This window comes from Felis catus, chromosome B2, assembly GCF_018350175.1.
Source record: "Felis catus isolate Fca126 chromosome B2, F.catus_Fca126_mat1.0, whole genome shotgun sequence".
Lineage (NCBI taxonomy): Eukaryota > Metazoa > Chordata > Mammalia > Carnivora > Felidae > Felis > Felis catus.
Genome location: NC_058372.1, coordinates 100,570,556 through 100,585,841, shown reverse-complemented (window position 1 = coordinate 100,585,841; position 15,286 = coordinate 100,570,556). Strand labels below are relative to the sequence as shown.

The 15,286-nt window shown below is 44.5% G+C and overlaps 1 pseudogene; it reads left to right on the top strand.

Annotated features, from left to right (window-relative positions):
- The first annotated feature begins 3,952 nt into the window (after positions 1-3,952).
- Positions 3,953-6,296, top strand: LOC123385712 (annotated as a pseudogene).
- Positions 6,297-15,286: the final 8,990 nt, after the last annotated feature.

The window sequence follows — 15,286 nt, the reverse complement described above, 5'->3', positions numbered from 1 at the left end:
GAACCAAGCACTGACCAGGCAAGGGTAGATCCAGAAGAAAACATCACCGCATCAGAGCATGTCCCAAGGCTGTTGCAGTCTTTTCAGTGAAGACTGTTTATTTTCGCTGGGCCTGGGTGTCCCGGACAGCTCTGCTCCACCCGGCTGCCACTTCCCATGACTTCTAAGGCCACCTTGTTTTCAAAGTTAGCTCATAAGGTGGTGGAGACTCAGTCCCAACTCAGATTCAAATTTTTTTTTTAATTTTTTTTGTTTATTTATTTTTGAGACAGAGAGAGAGCATGGATGGGGGAGGGTCAGAGAGAGGGAGACACAGAATCTGAAACAGGCTCCAGGCTCTGAGCTGTCAGCACAGAGCCCGACGCGGGGCTCGAACTCAGGGACCGCGAGATCGTGACCTGAGCCGAAGTCATTCGCTCAACTGACTGAGCCACCCAGGCGCCCCAGATTCAAATTTTTTTAATTAACAGCATTTCCTCCATTGGCTGTTGGATGTTGACTGAGACCTTACATGGGCATATCCTTCTTCTAGAGCCTTTCAAGAGTAGGATCAATATTCGTCCAGTGCGGATACAGCAGTTCAAGTATCGGAATATTTCTGTTCCACTTGGTAAACAGATGTTCCCCAAACACCCCCTCTGTGAAGCCTCTCACTATCTCAGCTACCTCAGCCTTTTTTCTGAGTCCTCTGGACCTTGGCATGACCCAGAATCTAAAGGGTTAACACTGGCCCAGCCGGGACCACAGTATCCATTGTGATGCTTCAGCACCTATGCTATACCAGTTGTTAAATACTTTTAACATCACTCCCACTTCTAAGGTAAAAACAACTACCACCACCCCTCATTTTAGACATTTTCATTCTTGCTCATTTATAGAGAAGGCAGCAGTGGGACTAGGATTGGACCACGGTCCTAATCCTGCACAGAGACAGGACAGCCAGAAACAGAAGTAATCATTCAAGTGGTGATGCTACAAGCACTTTCCTCCACTATGGACATCTCTCCTCCACTATGGGCATCTCTCCTCCACTATGGGCATCTCTCCTCCACTATGGGCATCTCTCCTCCAGAATGATACCCACATAAGATACAAGTTTTTCATCTGGCTCGTGCACTGCCATATATTCCAACACCCAGAATAGTGCTTGGCACACAGAAAGTGCTCAAAAAGAGCTCAGTACAGCTTTTGAACAAAATCGTGAACTCCCTGATGATCTGATGGTCCAGTTATTGCCTAACCTGATGAACCTTGGAGAATCCAAAGCTTTTCGGGACATTACAGGGTTGACCCTTTTTCTTCATTATTTAATCTCTTCACACATCAAGGCACAGAGGAGACAAACATCCACCAGGCATGTCACTGCCCAGTTTCCACACACACAGTGATGTGACGTCTGTAGCATTCCTCTGCGGTCTCTAAGGCACTCTGGTTTCTCCAACAAGACACCGTGATGTTCATTTCCAGAAAATTGGCCCCACATACGGTATCAGGTTGACCGATTCAACAGAAGCCATGCCAGGATCCCAGGGCAGCACAGGTGAAAACAAGAGAGCAGAGTAGCGTTCTGTAATCACAGCTCTGTCACGAGCCACATCATCTGTGGCTTCTTGTCCCAAGGTGCTCCGGGGCGGTGGAATGGGGTCAGGTGCCAGGAGGAAGTGGGACGGGCCACAGGCCTTTGAGAACTGGAGTAAGCACGTTCACATTCTCGAGCCGCTGATGAAAGGCCACTCTGGAAGCGAGGATGTGCCTACCTTCTACCCACTGTCCAGCCGCGCTCACCTGGGACATGTTTTCTGTCAGCGAGATCGCTGCGGGGTTTGAACGGTAAAGGAGCAAGGTCTCCGAAGCAAAACCTGAACTATGTGACATTTGAGACTCGGTCCTCTTCCTGTTCACAAAACTACAGGGCAAAGCGTCAGCCTTTGAACACACATCCCACGTACAAATCCATGTTTTCCTCTTGACTTTAGTTTGGGGACCGATGTGACTCCAATACACAACACAGGTACCATGTTTCCCTATATGTTTCCCTGACATGGATCATGCATCCCAATTACACTTTGTGTTTAACCCCTTTCATCCCTGCATTGCCACGCAGTTTGCAACCCTTAATTACTACCCCTCACAAAGTAGCGAGTGTCATTACCCCTGTGCCAAGGTTTGAGAAACCGAGTCACCGTAGGCTGTGACCCACAGGCCACAGGCTGAGTCAGTGTGAGGGCAAGAGACCAAATTCCCGACTCCCGACCGCCTGCGCCACTGGCCCGGCCTCACACCCACCGCTGGCATTTCTTATGTGAAGCGGCTCGCCTCAGCCCAGAGCCAGCCAGACGCCTCCTCTGAGGCCTCCTTCTCATTCCACAGCTAACATGGATGCTGCGGCCCAAGAGGGGCGGAGGCCAGGAGGGAGGAATGGTTGAGCACATATCAGAGAGCATCTGAGAACCTCAGACGTGGTCAAGAATCTGGGCCTGACCTGGGAGTTTTCTCCCAGGAATGTGAGACCACAAAGCACCAAGCTTTCCAGATGCCTCTCTCCGTTCTCAGAGCACTCTAGGTCTGTACCTCCCTTTTTATACGTAATTATTCTCAGTGAGGACACCCGTGGTTTTAGCCTTCGTCCTTGTCTTCCGGTCACTCTGCTTGAAGCAATCATCTCTGTTTTCTCTCTTCCTTACACAATACATGCCTTGCCTCTGCTGCAAACCACTCCCACACCCACACACCTTTGCCTGGAAGACATGACCATTCAGCTCACCTTCTGCATGTGGCATCATCCTAGAATTCTCTAGGAAAGGAGGCCAGGACCAGCCTCCACTGGAAACCAGCATTCAGAAGGGCACAGGAGATTACACAGTGTAAAGGAGACACACGGATATCTGCGAGTGCCCTGATGGGGAGTATGGTTCCCAGATGTGGCACACGAGGACATATTTTTCCTGAAGGAGGAGAAATCCACGGAAGCAGAGCCCGGACAAGTTTTCAGTCAAGAGGTGCTGTGTGGGGTGGCTAAGAGAATGGGCTACATGGAGCCCAGCTACAGCAAGTCCCGGCTCCACACTCACCAGCCATGTGACGTGTGCAGCTTTCTTCACTGCTTGGTGCTAACGTTTTCACTCTTGTGCAATGATTGTCATGAGAAATCAATGACTTAAGGCACCTAAGATTCCTAGAACAGTGTCTAATTCTTAAGAACTGTGAGGATCCAGCAAACATTTCTTTCAACGATTACTCAGGGCCAAACACTGTTCTAGATACAGGAGCTGGACCCCCAGGGCTCCAGTGGAGGAAATAGACAAATCTTCATAGTACACTGAGGTTGGTCATGACAGTGATGGGGATATACACAAGGCACTATGAGTCTGCCTTTGTGTGAATTAGGAAACAATTTCAGGTGGCTTTGTCAGTTGAGCACCCGACTTCGGCTTAGGTCATGATCTCGCAGTTCATGAGTTCGAGCTCTGCCAAAAAAGAAAACAATTTCAGCCCTCAAGGCACATGCTAGGCAGTGGAACTTGGGCTAGATTTCAGGAACTTATTTCCTCAGCTGGCCAACACTATGCCATAAAAAACCTGTGCCAGTGCACATGATGGCACTTAAGAAGAGCATCTAACCCACCCTGGGAAGGAAAAGGGATGGGTCAGAAATGGGTTTGAAGAAGTGATGGCTGAATTTATCCTGATTAGGGGAGGGGTGCCTGGGTGGCTCAGTAGGTTAAGCATCCAACTCTTTTTTAATTTTTTAAAAGTTTATTTATTTTTGAGACAGAGAGAGAGAATGTGAGCAGGGGCTGGGGAGGGGCAGAGAGAGGGGGAGATACAGACCTCAATGCGGCCTCCAGGCTCCACACTGCCAGTACAGAGCCCGATGCGGGGCTCGAACTCACGAACTGTGAGATCATGACTTGAGCCGAAGTCGGATGCTTCCCCTACTGAGCCACCCAGGTGCCCCAGGCATCAAACTCTTGATTTCAGCTCAGGTATCGATCTCAGGGTCGTGAGTTCAGACCCCACATGTTCTGTGCCAGGCATGAAGCCTACTTTTAAAACACTGGACAGGGGAACCTGAAGTATAATTCTGAGCAGAGAGAGCAGCATAAGCAAAAGCAAAGAGGCAGTTCAGAGTACATTGTATGTAGAGAAATACAAATAACTTGGTACTGCCTCAAGCAGGAGGCATGGAATGGCAGTCAGTGTGCTAGGCAGGGGCCAAGCAATGTAGGGGCAGGTCCGCCATATTAAGAGCAGCCCACCATATCTGAGAGAAGATGGCCAGAGATTCAATTCTTTATATTAACTCTGAGTTATTGACTTGGATGTGGTTTCCTCTTTCCTTCTCTGCTCTAGTCTGGGGTTTCAGTGGGTGTTGCTAACAGCTGGCATCCTGAAGATCCGTGATCTAACAACTTTGGGCTCCCCTCCCTTCTGATCATCAAGATTAGACAGGGACCTTATGTCAAAAGGGAGTCTTTCTAATTTGTCAAGGAATATTAAAGGAAAGGTTGAATACAACTTCCTCTGAAATCCCACGGGAGCCTCACTCAAATCACTTCAACGAAAGACGAAATGGACATACTCTGAATATAGAAGGAAGAGAGACATGATCTGAGTTTTTAATCTATGGGAGACAACCGATGTGTAAATGGAGAAATTAAACTACCAGATGACCTGGAAAGTGCTAAAATAGAAATATGGGGCAAAGCATCTGGAAATCACAGGACCAACTTGGCTAGAAGAGTTGGGGGAGGCTTGATATAAGAGAAGGTTTTTAAACCGGCTCTCAGAGGCTCAGCTGGAGGTTCTAAGAGAACGCGAAGAACAATTCAGACTGAAGAAAGCACAGAGTTGTGAAAGAGTCTGGCATTTCAGGAAACAACGAGCTATTCCATCAGAATGACTCTGGTGAAGGGTTTGAGGGTCAGGGTCACAGAAGCTGAGCCGTAAGAAGTGGAATATGAGGCATCTTGGAGTCACATGGCCAGGTTTGCCTTTTAGAAAGATATTTTTGGGCAGGATAAAGGATGAAGTGGGGTTCTCTCCTTTCTCCACCATCATGCTGTGTGCTGCTGACTGTGTCTCGCCATGTCTTCTCGCAAGACTTTCAGGATCATGCGATTCCTGGCCAAGAGACAAAAGCAGAATCGTCCCATTATCCGGTGGATTCAGATGAAAACTGGTAATAAAATCCGATACAACTTCCAAGAGGCAGCATTGGAGAAGAACCAAGCTGGCTCTATAAGGGATCATACATAAGATGACACACATTTATGTTGCCTGAAGGTCATGTGTTCCTATCCCATCACTCTGTAAACCTCCCTACTACCTGAAAGGTAGATGTGTTTTCATCAAGGAAATGACGTTTCTCTGTTATTATGCTTCTGCACCAGTGGGTTGGTTCAGTAATAAACACATGAGGTCTTTTGATTGGAAAAAAAAAAAAGGATGAAGTGGAATGCAGTGCAAATAGAAGCAGGAATGCTATAGATGAAGCCAATGCAATCCCCCAGGTGAAAGAGGGCGGTGGTCTAATCTAAGATAATGCAGTGGGGATCTTTATGAGGTGGGACTCTCTGGCTTTGTGACTGATTGGCTATGGAAGTGAAAAAGTTCATTTTTTCAAGTCAGGTCAAGAATGACTGAAATTTCTAACCTGGGAAAGAGAGGAGGTAGTAACACCATGAGTCAAGATCAAGAATACTCGAGGTAAAGGAGTTTATGCTTTCCATAAGGCTTCCATTTAAGATGCATTAATTTTGAGGTGACTGAGGACAATCCAACTGGAAATGTCCAGTTGATCATTGGAAATATTTGTCTAAACTTAGGAGAAAGATCAAGGCTGGAAATGGGGATGGGGAAATTATTTTGGGTTGAACCGTATGAAATTGCTAACATTTGGTCACATTTTATCTACAAAAATGGCAATTGGCATGTGGGCGAGTATTTCATATGGGAAAATATACAGAGTAAGAGAAAAGAGGTGAGTACCAAGGGTAGGATATTACCTGGGAAACGTTGATTTCTGGCCATGGACAGAGACAGAGAAGTGGTGAAGGATATTGCACAGAATTGGTAGAAGATAGAGATATAGGGGAAATTCAAGAGGGAGTAATGGTATAGAAGCCAGATGAGTGCTTCTCAAAAAGGAAAGGGTGTTCTTGAGCCTCAACTGCTACAGAGGATGCAAGTCTGAAGGCAGAAACAGGACTCTGAACTTGGCAGTTGGGAGGTGGCTGTAACCCCAGCAAGAATTTTGGCGGAGTGGAGACAAGAGCTGGACTGTAAGAGGTCAGAAAAAGGGGGCTGACCTCAAGGTTTCATTTCCTTGTGTGTTTTGTTTTTTAAGGTTTGAGGAGGTTTGCACCTATTTATGTATATGAGGGAGAAGCCAAAGTAAGGAAAATAGAGAAGCCAAAGTAAGGAAAATAGTTGAAGATACAAGACAGAAGGAATGAATAATGGAGAGAACCAAGTCTTGAAGGAGGCAGAAGGGTAGCCTTGAATGCCTAAGAGGAGAGGTTTGCCCCAGATGGAAGGGACAGAGGCTCACTAAAAGCAGTGTTAAGTCCCTACCCAACGTATGCATTTCCAGTCACGCACTCTGACAGATCACATTTATTAGTGCCATTATGTTGTCATGGGACAGAAGTCCTCCTCCAAGAGAAAGATGGCAAATATTTTAATTACCAGTGCTTCTTTCCAGAGATCGGCAGTAATGCCTTTGATGTATTCTTGGGCACGCCTACCTTGCAGCCTGCAGCAATCACAGCTAAGCCCTCTCCACTCTTCACCGTGAGCCTGCCCATCCCCTAGAAAGACCTCCAAAACAGTCCAAACAGCTGTTTGGTGAGCACAGAAGGAGGGTGGCAGAATTCACTCTGTCAGCCTCTAAGGAGATGTTTCTCCAAGGAGGACATTTCTTCAGGCCCTGCAGTTAATGGTCCCAATGCCCTATCACCAAGTAGAGTTGGGGCAAAGGGCTTCCCTTGGCTTCCAGTTTCTAACATTACCCAAAGGAGAAATTCATCACCCAGGACAACTAGTACTCGCTTAATGATGCGTCACAAACATAGATGCTGTCTTAAAATTCCCAGCTACTCCTGTCCTAGTTCTCATCACTTTGAGGTCAAAGTGCTAGTATTATGTTGGGTTCATCTGATCAGAATAGTAGGCAAAGCAGGATTAATAACATGAGCCTCCTCATCTAGAGAAGTTAATAAGTGAAAGATCCAACAACCCGATCCTGTAATGAAAGAGTCCATTAGGTGAGGGACCCATGTTGCCACCTGAGCTGCCCAGAAACCTGGAAGCTTGGGGAATGTGAACTATTGGTCACAGAGACCAGCTGAGAGACCAAAAATTTCCTACTAAACCTCTCATATATTACCCACATTGTACCCACAGGTATCCAACTTGTCAATTTAGAGCTCTGTGTCTGGTACAAGGGTTCTATCTGTCATAAGAGATGCTCAATAAATATGGTTCTAACAAATGAGCAAGTGAGTGAATGAACGGTGCTGCCAAATAACCACACCATTTATCCAAATAAATAAATAGCATGTCTATTTATTTGGAGATGTCAGAGTGTCTTGGTGCTTGTGTGTGCATAAAAGAGAAAATGAGGCAGGTCCTTTGGAAAGTTATCTTACTACCAGTTCCTAATCTAAAATGGTGAAACCAATTTTTTAATAAAAGACCACAGATCTTCAATGTGTGTACGTATGTGTGTGTGTATGTGTGTGTGTGTACATAGATAATACATCGATATACACACACACACACAATGGGGGATGTAGACATCTGTAAGATCATAGCTTGGAGTAAGATGATCTTGGATCCTGAAAGATTGCAAGAACACTGATGCAATTTGCACCTGGTAGCCTCAAGAGGATTTGTACTCATCTTTTGAGATAAATAAAACAGTAATGAAACCAGCAGCCCAAGAAATTCTGAATTTAGCTCCTGCCTTTTGTTCACTTTGGATTCCCTCTTTTTTTTTCCTATAATCTTCCAGATATTTCTTATACTATGAAGTGATTTTGTTACTATGGAAACCACAGGGCCTGCATAAAGCTCAAATGTGATGTCAAGTTATAAAATGATTTGAAATTTGCCCCATGGCTTGATACAAAGCATTTAGAGGAATTACCACACCCAATATAGTGATGTGCCCATATAAAACACGTATCTGGGAATATACCTTTTTTTTTTTTTAATTTGGATGGGAATCTGGGTGGGCAGATGTGATTGGTGAAGAAATATCTCACAGATGCCGCTCTGAATGAAAATAAAGCTTGGTTAGGAAATTCCAGGTTTATAAAATCATAGTAATTATGAGTTATAGCATACGGAGTTTATTCCTCACACGCAAAGCTTTGCCCTGTTTGTGAAGCACTTAAGCTAGCTTTCTGAAAAAGCTTTACTAGAAATATTCGAGAACAGCGTATCCACCAGTAAGGGGGATGTTTTTAAGTGACTCCTCACCTGGAGGCGAGAGATAAAGAAACTCACCTCTTGGGGTCCCTTTTAGGCCAACGAAAGCCTAATTCTCCCACTGGAGATCTTGCTCTCTTTCCTAGGCCAAGTGCTGCTTCCAGACGAACACATATGTTTCTGATGTCATCATCTGGCCTTGAATCTGTATATGATTCAGTGGTAGTGGAATCTGCCCTAATACTCTGAAATCACTTATTACACTGATAACCACACGGAGCCTGGGAACCCACACCAAAAATCTACCTAGTTGACTTGAAGAAAAGCCACAGAGCCGTGAGAGCTGTTAGACAGGAAAGACAGAGTCGGCAGAATGGAAGTCAAGCCACTCTGCTCCCTGGCCTCCCACCCTCCTCCTCGGCTCCCCTTCCCTCTGCCAAGTACTTGCAACTATTATCATCACAACAACACTCCGGAGAACATTCTTGTTGGGTAATAAGAAAGCATAATTATATGCTCCAGAGCTGTTGAGGTTTTCTCCTATTTTCAAAACAATGCATATCCTGTGGAAAGACAGCGCTGCACATGAATAAGCTGAGATTCCTTCCCCTGAACACACAGACGGTGGTTTGGAGGAGAGACCAGAGGACAGCTCTACTAATGTCTTTATTCCTTGGACAAGCTAACCACACTGTTCTGTGGGGCTCCCGCGAACAAACCTCTCTGTCAACATTATTAAAAGTGCAACATCTTCAAAACTGAAATGACATGTTCTCTGTTTTGCTCACTCTTCCCTTATAGCCATGGGCTGTCCCAGTGCTGAGAGAAATGGAATTTAAGTCCACACCATACAAAACTCAAGCCTGACTTCCCCAAACCATTACATTTAGTCATTCAGAGATCCATATTTCTCACCTCAAACGTGATCGGTGAAGAGGCGGGGACTGTCCCCTTGAGTTACATAGTCCCTCCTGGACTTGGAATCGGAGTTGAGGCTCCGTGAATGTGCACTAACACATGGTTTCCAGAGGCAAAGGGTCTCTCCTGCGATTATCATACCAACATTCTTCAAAGTCCAGCAGAAAGTCATGGAGAATAGCTGTGGCTGAGGCTAAGGAAACCACGAGCGTCATAAAACACCAGTCCTTTCGACACTTCTGTTCGCTAAGTAGTGGCATCTGATGCCACAGGTAAGAAAAAACGACACCCAGAGAGAGTCCTAGAAGTGCATATCTCAGAGTCTTTGTTCAGACTGGACTTCCCAGACCCCAGACTATCCTGTTACCACAAAATCAGGCTGTCGCTCGGAGAAGCCTGGGTTGCTTCTAAAATATCATGCGATTGTGGTTATTTGTACCACTGCCCACTAAACTCTCAGTTCCATTAAAATTGCCCTGAACAGAACACGCTTCCAAGTACAAACATCATGCTGCTGCTTTTAGAAGGCTTGGGTCACATTCTTTTGACCATATGGACTCTGTCACGTGGATATGAGAATTGTCAATAGCTGTCCGAAAATGTTGTCCCACCAGAGGCCGCAAAGCATTCTGGGGCTCCCACTACCACTAGCCGCTGCCCCTCACTCGACCACGGCCTCGTGGAGATTCCAAGGCAAACGCTGGGGATCCGATTCCTTTCACTTTGGTGGTGGTTTGGGAAATAGGACTTTTCTTCCTGAAAATCTGTTATTTGGCAGTAAATACCAAACATAGGGGGCTGAGTCACGTTTCCTCATCCAACTTTGTGTTTTGCTTCCTAGGCAAGTGGGAGACGTTGGGAAATCCAAGTTTTATGAGTGTGCAATTGTGTACATGTGTGTGACACAGAGAGGGGGAGAGAGAGGCTTTGGGAAGGAGTAGGGGAATAAAAAATATATATTTCGCCTGAGCCAATTTCTAGCAGATAATTTATATTCTTAATCTGTGGCCTAGAAGAAGAGTGTCATTTTGTTGGCACAAATGACTTACTGTGCAGTTTGCTGGGCAAGTGTTTAAAAAAAAAAAAGTAGGGAGAAAAAAAACCCAGCCATTTGCAGAAAATGCCTTGGCAGATGGAGCACATCTCTTCCAGACCCCAGGTCCTTTACTACTGAGTATTTTCCTTTTCTTGGGGCTGGACTCATTCACTGGTAGGGAAACAAAGGCCAAGAATCTCCCAACAGCACCACTGAGGATTTCTGAAAGGAAGAGATATCTGGACTGTTGCAGGAAACTCTTAAATTTCTTTTTAACGTTTGTTCATTTTTTTTGACAGACACAGAGCGTGAGCGGGGGAGGGGTGGAGAGAGAGGGAGACACCGAATCTGAAGCAGGCTCCAGGCTCTGAACCGACAGCACGGAGCCCGACGCAGGGCTCGAACTCACAAACTATGAGATCATGACCTGAGCCAAAGTCAAATGCTTAACCGACTGAGCCACCCAGGCACCCCAATTGCAGTCAACTCTTAAAACAAGACATGTAGGCTGTGTTGCCTAAAGGTTAAGGGAGGGTTCTTTACTTAAGTAGTAACTAAAGCCGTGCCCTCTACAAAATGACTCTGTGTCTCCCTTAACCTGTGCTTGCTCTGAGCCTCTGAGAGGCAGGAATTCAGAGACGTTGTTTGTAGTTAAACTTCCCATCTGATTAGCTTCACTTTCTCAGTCTGAAGACAGACCACAAGAGTAGGACTGCACTTACGGATAATGAACAGTTTCGTTTTGTCCCAAGACCAGACCATGAGTTTATTTGGGAAATTTTGTGATGAGGTATTCTGAGGGTGACACAGTGACATAACCTACTGGTTCTCTTTAACATTCGAGTCTTCGTTTCCACAAATGCTCAGTTAACATACACATATATGCAACTTCTGTTGTGTGTTTTGAATCATGTAGACACTTTGGGGAGACAGAAGCTGATACGGATAAGCTAACAGAGATTAGAGTTGATACACAGGTGAATGGATAATCAAAAGCATAGAGGTAAACAGAGTGACATGTCATACTCATCAGAGTGTAAGCATCAAATATTTTCACTATTTATTCATTCATTCAGCATATATTAACTTGGCACCTATTATGTGACAGGCATTGCTCAAGATGTTGGGAATAAAGCAGATAATGTATGAGACAAAAATTCTAGTCTTGGGGTACCTGGGTGGCTCAATCAGTTAACATCTGACGCTTGATTTCAACTCAGGTCATGATCTCGCTGTTCGTGAGATCGAGCCCCATTTTGGGCTCTGTGCTGAAAGTACAGAGCCTGCTTGAGATTCTTTCTCTCCCTCTCTGTCTGCCCCTCCCCTGCTTGTGTGTGCGCGCTCTCTCTCTCTCTCAAAATAAATAAAATAAACATTTTTTAATCTTACAAACATTCTAGTCTTTATGGAGCAAGTCAGATAGGAAAATGTAAGTAAAATATAGAGAGAGAAATTGTGTCAGATGGAGATAAATGATAATCAGCAAAATGAAGAAGGAAGAACACAGGTATATATGTGGTGGAGGAGGGGTTTGAAATTGAAATAGGGTGGTTGGAGAAGCCTCACTGAGAAAGTGACAGTGAAGCAAAAACCTGAAAGTGGTAAAGGAGAGAAGAAGAGCACAATGGGCAGAGATAACAGCAAATGCAAATGTCCTACGACGGGTGTGTCCCTGACGTGTGGCTGGAGCAAAGTAAACCACAGGGGAAGGATAAGAGAAGGCATCAGAGAGGTATGAAGTGGCCAGACATGGGCCAGATTACAGAAGGTCATTTAAAAGAGATGCTAAGGGGGCGCCTGGGTGGCGCAGTCGGTTAAGCGTCCAACTTCGGCTCAGGTCGTGATCTCGCAGTCTGTGAGTTCGAGCCCCGCGTCGGGCTCTGTGCTGACAGCTCAGAGCCTGGAGCTTGCTTCGCATTCTGTGTCTCCCTCTCTCTGACCCTCCCCCGTTCATGCTCTGTCTCTCTCTGTCTCAAAAATAAATAAACATTAAAAAAAATTTTTTAAGAGATGCTAAGGACTTCTGGCCTTTATTCTGAAGTGGGGGGTCAGTAGAGGGTTTATTTCATTTTTTTGGCTACTCACTAGCTAGGCAACCTTGGGCAAATCAACTCCTCTGAACCTCAAGTTCCTCACCTGTCAAATGGGGACAGTAACAGAATAATATACCTATTCCAAGCAGGGTTGTAAAGATTTTTTTTTTATTGTGAAATATATGTAATATAACATTTGTAATTTTAACCGCTTAAAAAAAATTTGTTTTGAGAGAGAGAGACAGAGTGTGAATGGGGAGGGAAGAGAGAGGGAGACATAGAATCCAAAGCAGATTCTAGGCTCTGAGCTGTCAGCACAGAGACCAACATGGAGCTCGAACCCACAAATTGCAAGATCATGACCTCAGCCAAAGTTGGACGCTTAACCGACTGAGCCACCCAGGCGCCCCTCATTTTAAGTCTTTTTAAGTGTACATTTCAATGGCATTAAGTACATTCACATTATTGTGCAACCATCATCACCGTCCATCTCTAGAACTTTTTCATCGTCACATACTGAAACCCTGTACCCATCAATTACTAACTCCCCATTCCCTCTTACTACCCACCTCCCCAACCCCCCAGCAACCATTATTCTACTTCCTGATTTCTGATTTCTACTTTATGATTTTGACTACCCTAGGTACCTTATGTAAGTGCAATCAGACAAGATTTGTCCTTTTGCGACCAGCTTATTTCATTTATGTTCTGAATGTTCTCATGTTCTGAAGTTTCATCCATGTTCTGGCAGATTCCATTGTATGGATATAACACCACATTTTGTTTATCCATTCATCTATCAATGGACACTTGGGTTGCTTTTACCTTTTGGCTATTGTGAGTAATGCTGCTATGAATGGAGCTGTACACGTTTCTCGTTGAGTTTTTAATTATTCTGGTTATATACCTGGAAATGAAATTGTGAGATTATATGGTAACTTATGTTTCATTTTTTGAGGAACCACCATCCTGCTTTTGCTGAGCGCACCATTTTACATTCCCACCAACACTGCACAAGGGTTTCAATTTCTCTACATCCTCACCAACACCTGTTATTTTTCCATTTTGTTTTTTATGACAGCTACTCTAATGGGTGTGAACTGGTATCTTGTTGTGCCTTTGATTTGCATTTCCCTAATGATTAGCGATGTTGAACATCTTTCCATGTGCTTATTGATCATTTGTCCATCTCCTCTACAGAAATGTCTATTCAAGTCCTTTGTCTATTTTTGAATTGGCTTGCTTGGCTTTTTTAATTTTTTAATTTTTTTAATGTTTATTTTATTTTTGAGAGAGAGAGACAGAGCACAAGGGGGAGAGGGGCAGAGAGGGAAAGAGACACATCATCTGAAGTAGGCTCCAGGCTCCAAGCTGTCAGCACAGAACCCGATGCGTGGCTCGAACCCACGAACGGTGAGATCATGACCTGAGCTGAAGCCGAATGCTTAACCGACTGAGCCACCCAGGCGCCCCTGTTTGGCTTTTTACTGTTGAGTTATAAGAGTTCTTTATGTATTCTCGATATTAATGCCTTATCAAGTATGTGATTTTTAAGTATTTTCTTTTATTCTGTAAGTTGCCTTTTCACTCTCTTACTAGTATCCTTTGATGCACAAAAGCTTTTAATTTTGATGAAGTTCAATTTATCTACTCTTTCTTTTGTGTCCTGTGCTTTTGGTGTCATACCCAAAATACCATTGCCAAACTAATGTGAAGCTTTTCCCCCTGTGTTTTCTTCTCAGAGTTTTATAGTGTTAGCTCTTATGTTTCAGTCTTTAATCTATTTCGAGTTAGTTTTTTATATGGTGTGAGATAAGATCATTGGAGGATTTTGGGTGGGTTTTTTTTGTTGTTTTTTGAGAGTATTTATTCTCTTTTTTTTTAATGTTTATTTATTTTTGAGACAGAGAGAAACAGAGCATGAATGGGGGAGGGTCAGAGAGAGGGAGACACAGATACTGAAACAGGCTCCAGGCTCTGAGCTGTCAGCACAGAGCCCGACGCGGGGCTCGAACTCACGGACCGCGAGATCATGACCTGAGCCGAAGGCGTTCGCTCAACCAACTGAGCCACCCAGGCGCCCCCGGAGGATTTTGAATAGAGGAGAAACATGATCTGACTTTTCATTTTTAGAAGATAATTCCGGTGGCTGTGCAGAGACCAAACTGCTACCAGCCAGGCCTCATTTAATCCTTTCATGTACCAAAAGGTGAGTTCCAAAGCCACATTTCAGTATGATGTTTTAACTTTTCAGTCACTTCTTTGTTCAACAATTGTCTAAATAATTTGACACTATTTTTGCATGAGTGTGTGCACACTTCCTCCCACCCCCTATGAATGTCCTAACCCAACGTGTAGAGAGTAGAAAGATACACACTTCCTTCTATGTGAATGTTATGCTTTTATTACCTCTACACGAATATTATACTTTTATTATTATTTACTTGAAGAATATGCATTCAACAAGTATTTATTGGGTGCCCACTATGAGCCAGAGACTTTCCTAGGTCAAGGGGATATAGCAGTGAGAAAGGAAGATCGTATCCTCATGGAGCATACATTCTTTTGATGCATTAAAAAATTGACCTAACGGGCACCTGGGTGGCTCAGTAGGTTAAGTGTCTGACTTCAATTCAGGTCATGATCTCTCCGTTCCCAAGTTTGAGCCCCGCGTCGGGCTAAGTGCTGACAGCTCAGAGCCTGGAGCCTGTTTCAGATTCTGTGTCTCCCTCTCTGTCTCTGACCCTCCCCCACTCATTCTCTACCCACCTCCCCACTCTCAAAAATAAACATTAAAAAAAGTTTTTAAATTGGCCTAACAAATAAATGGTCCTCATACCCAATGATTACAAAAGAACTAATT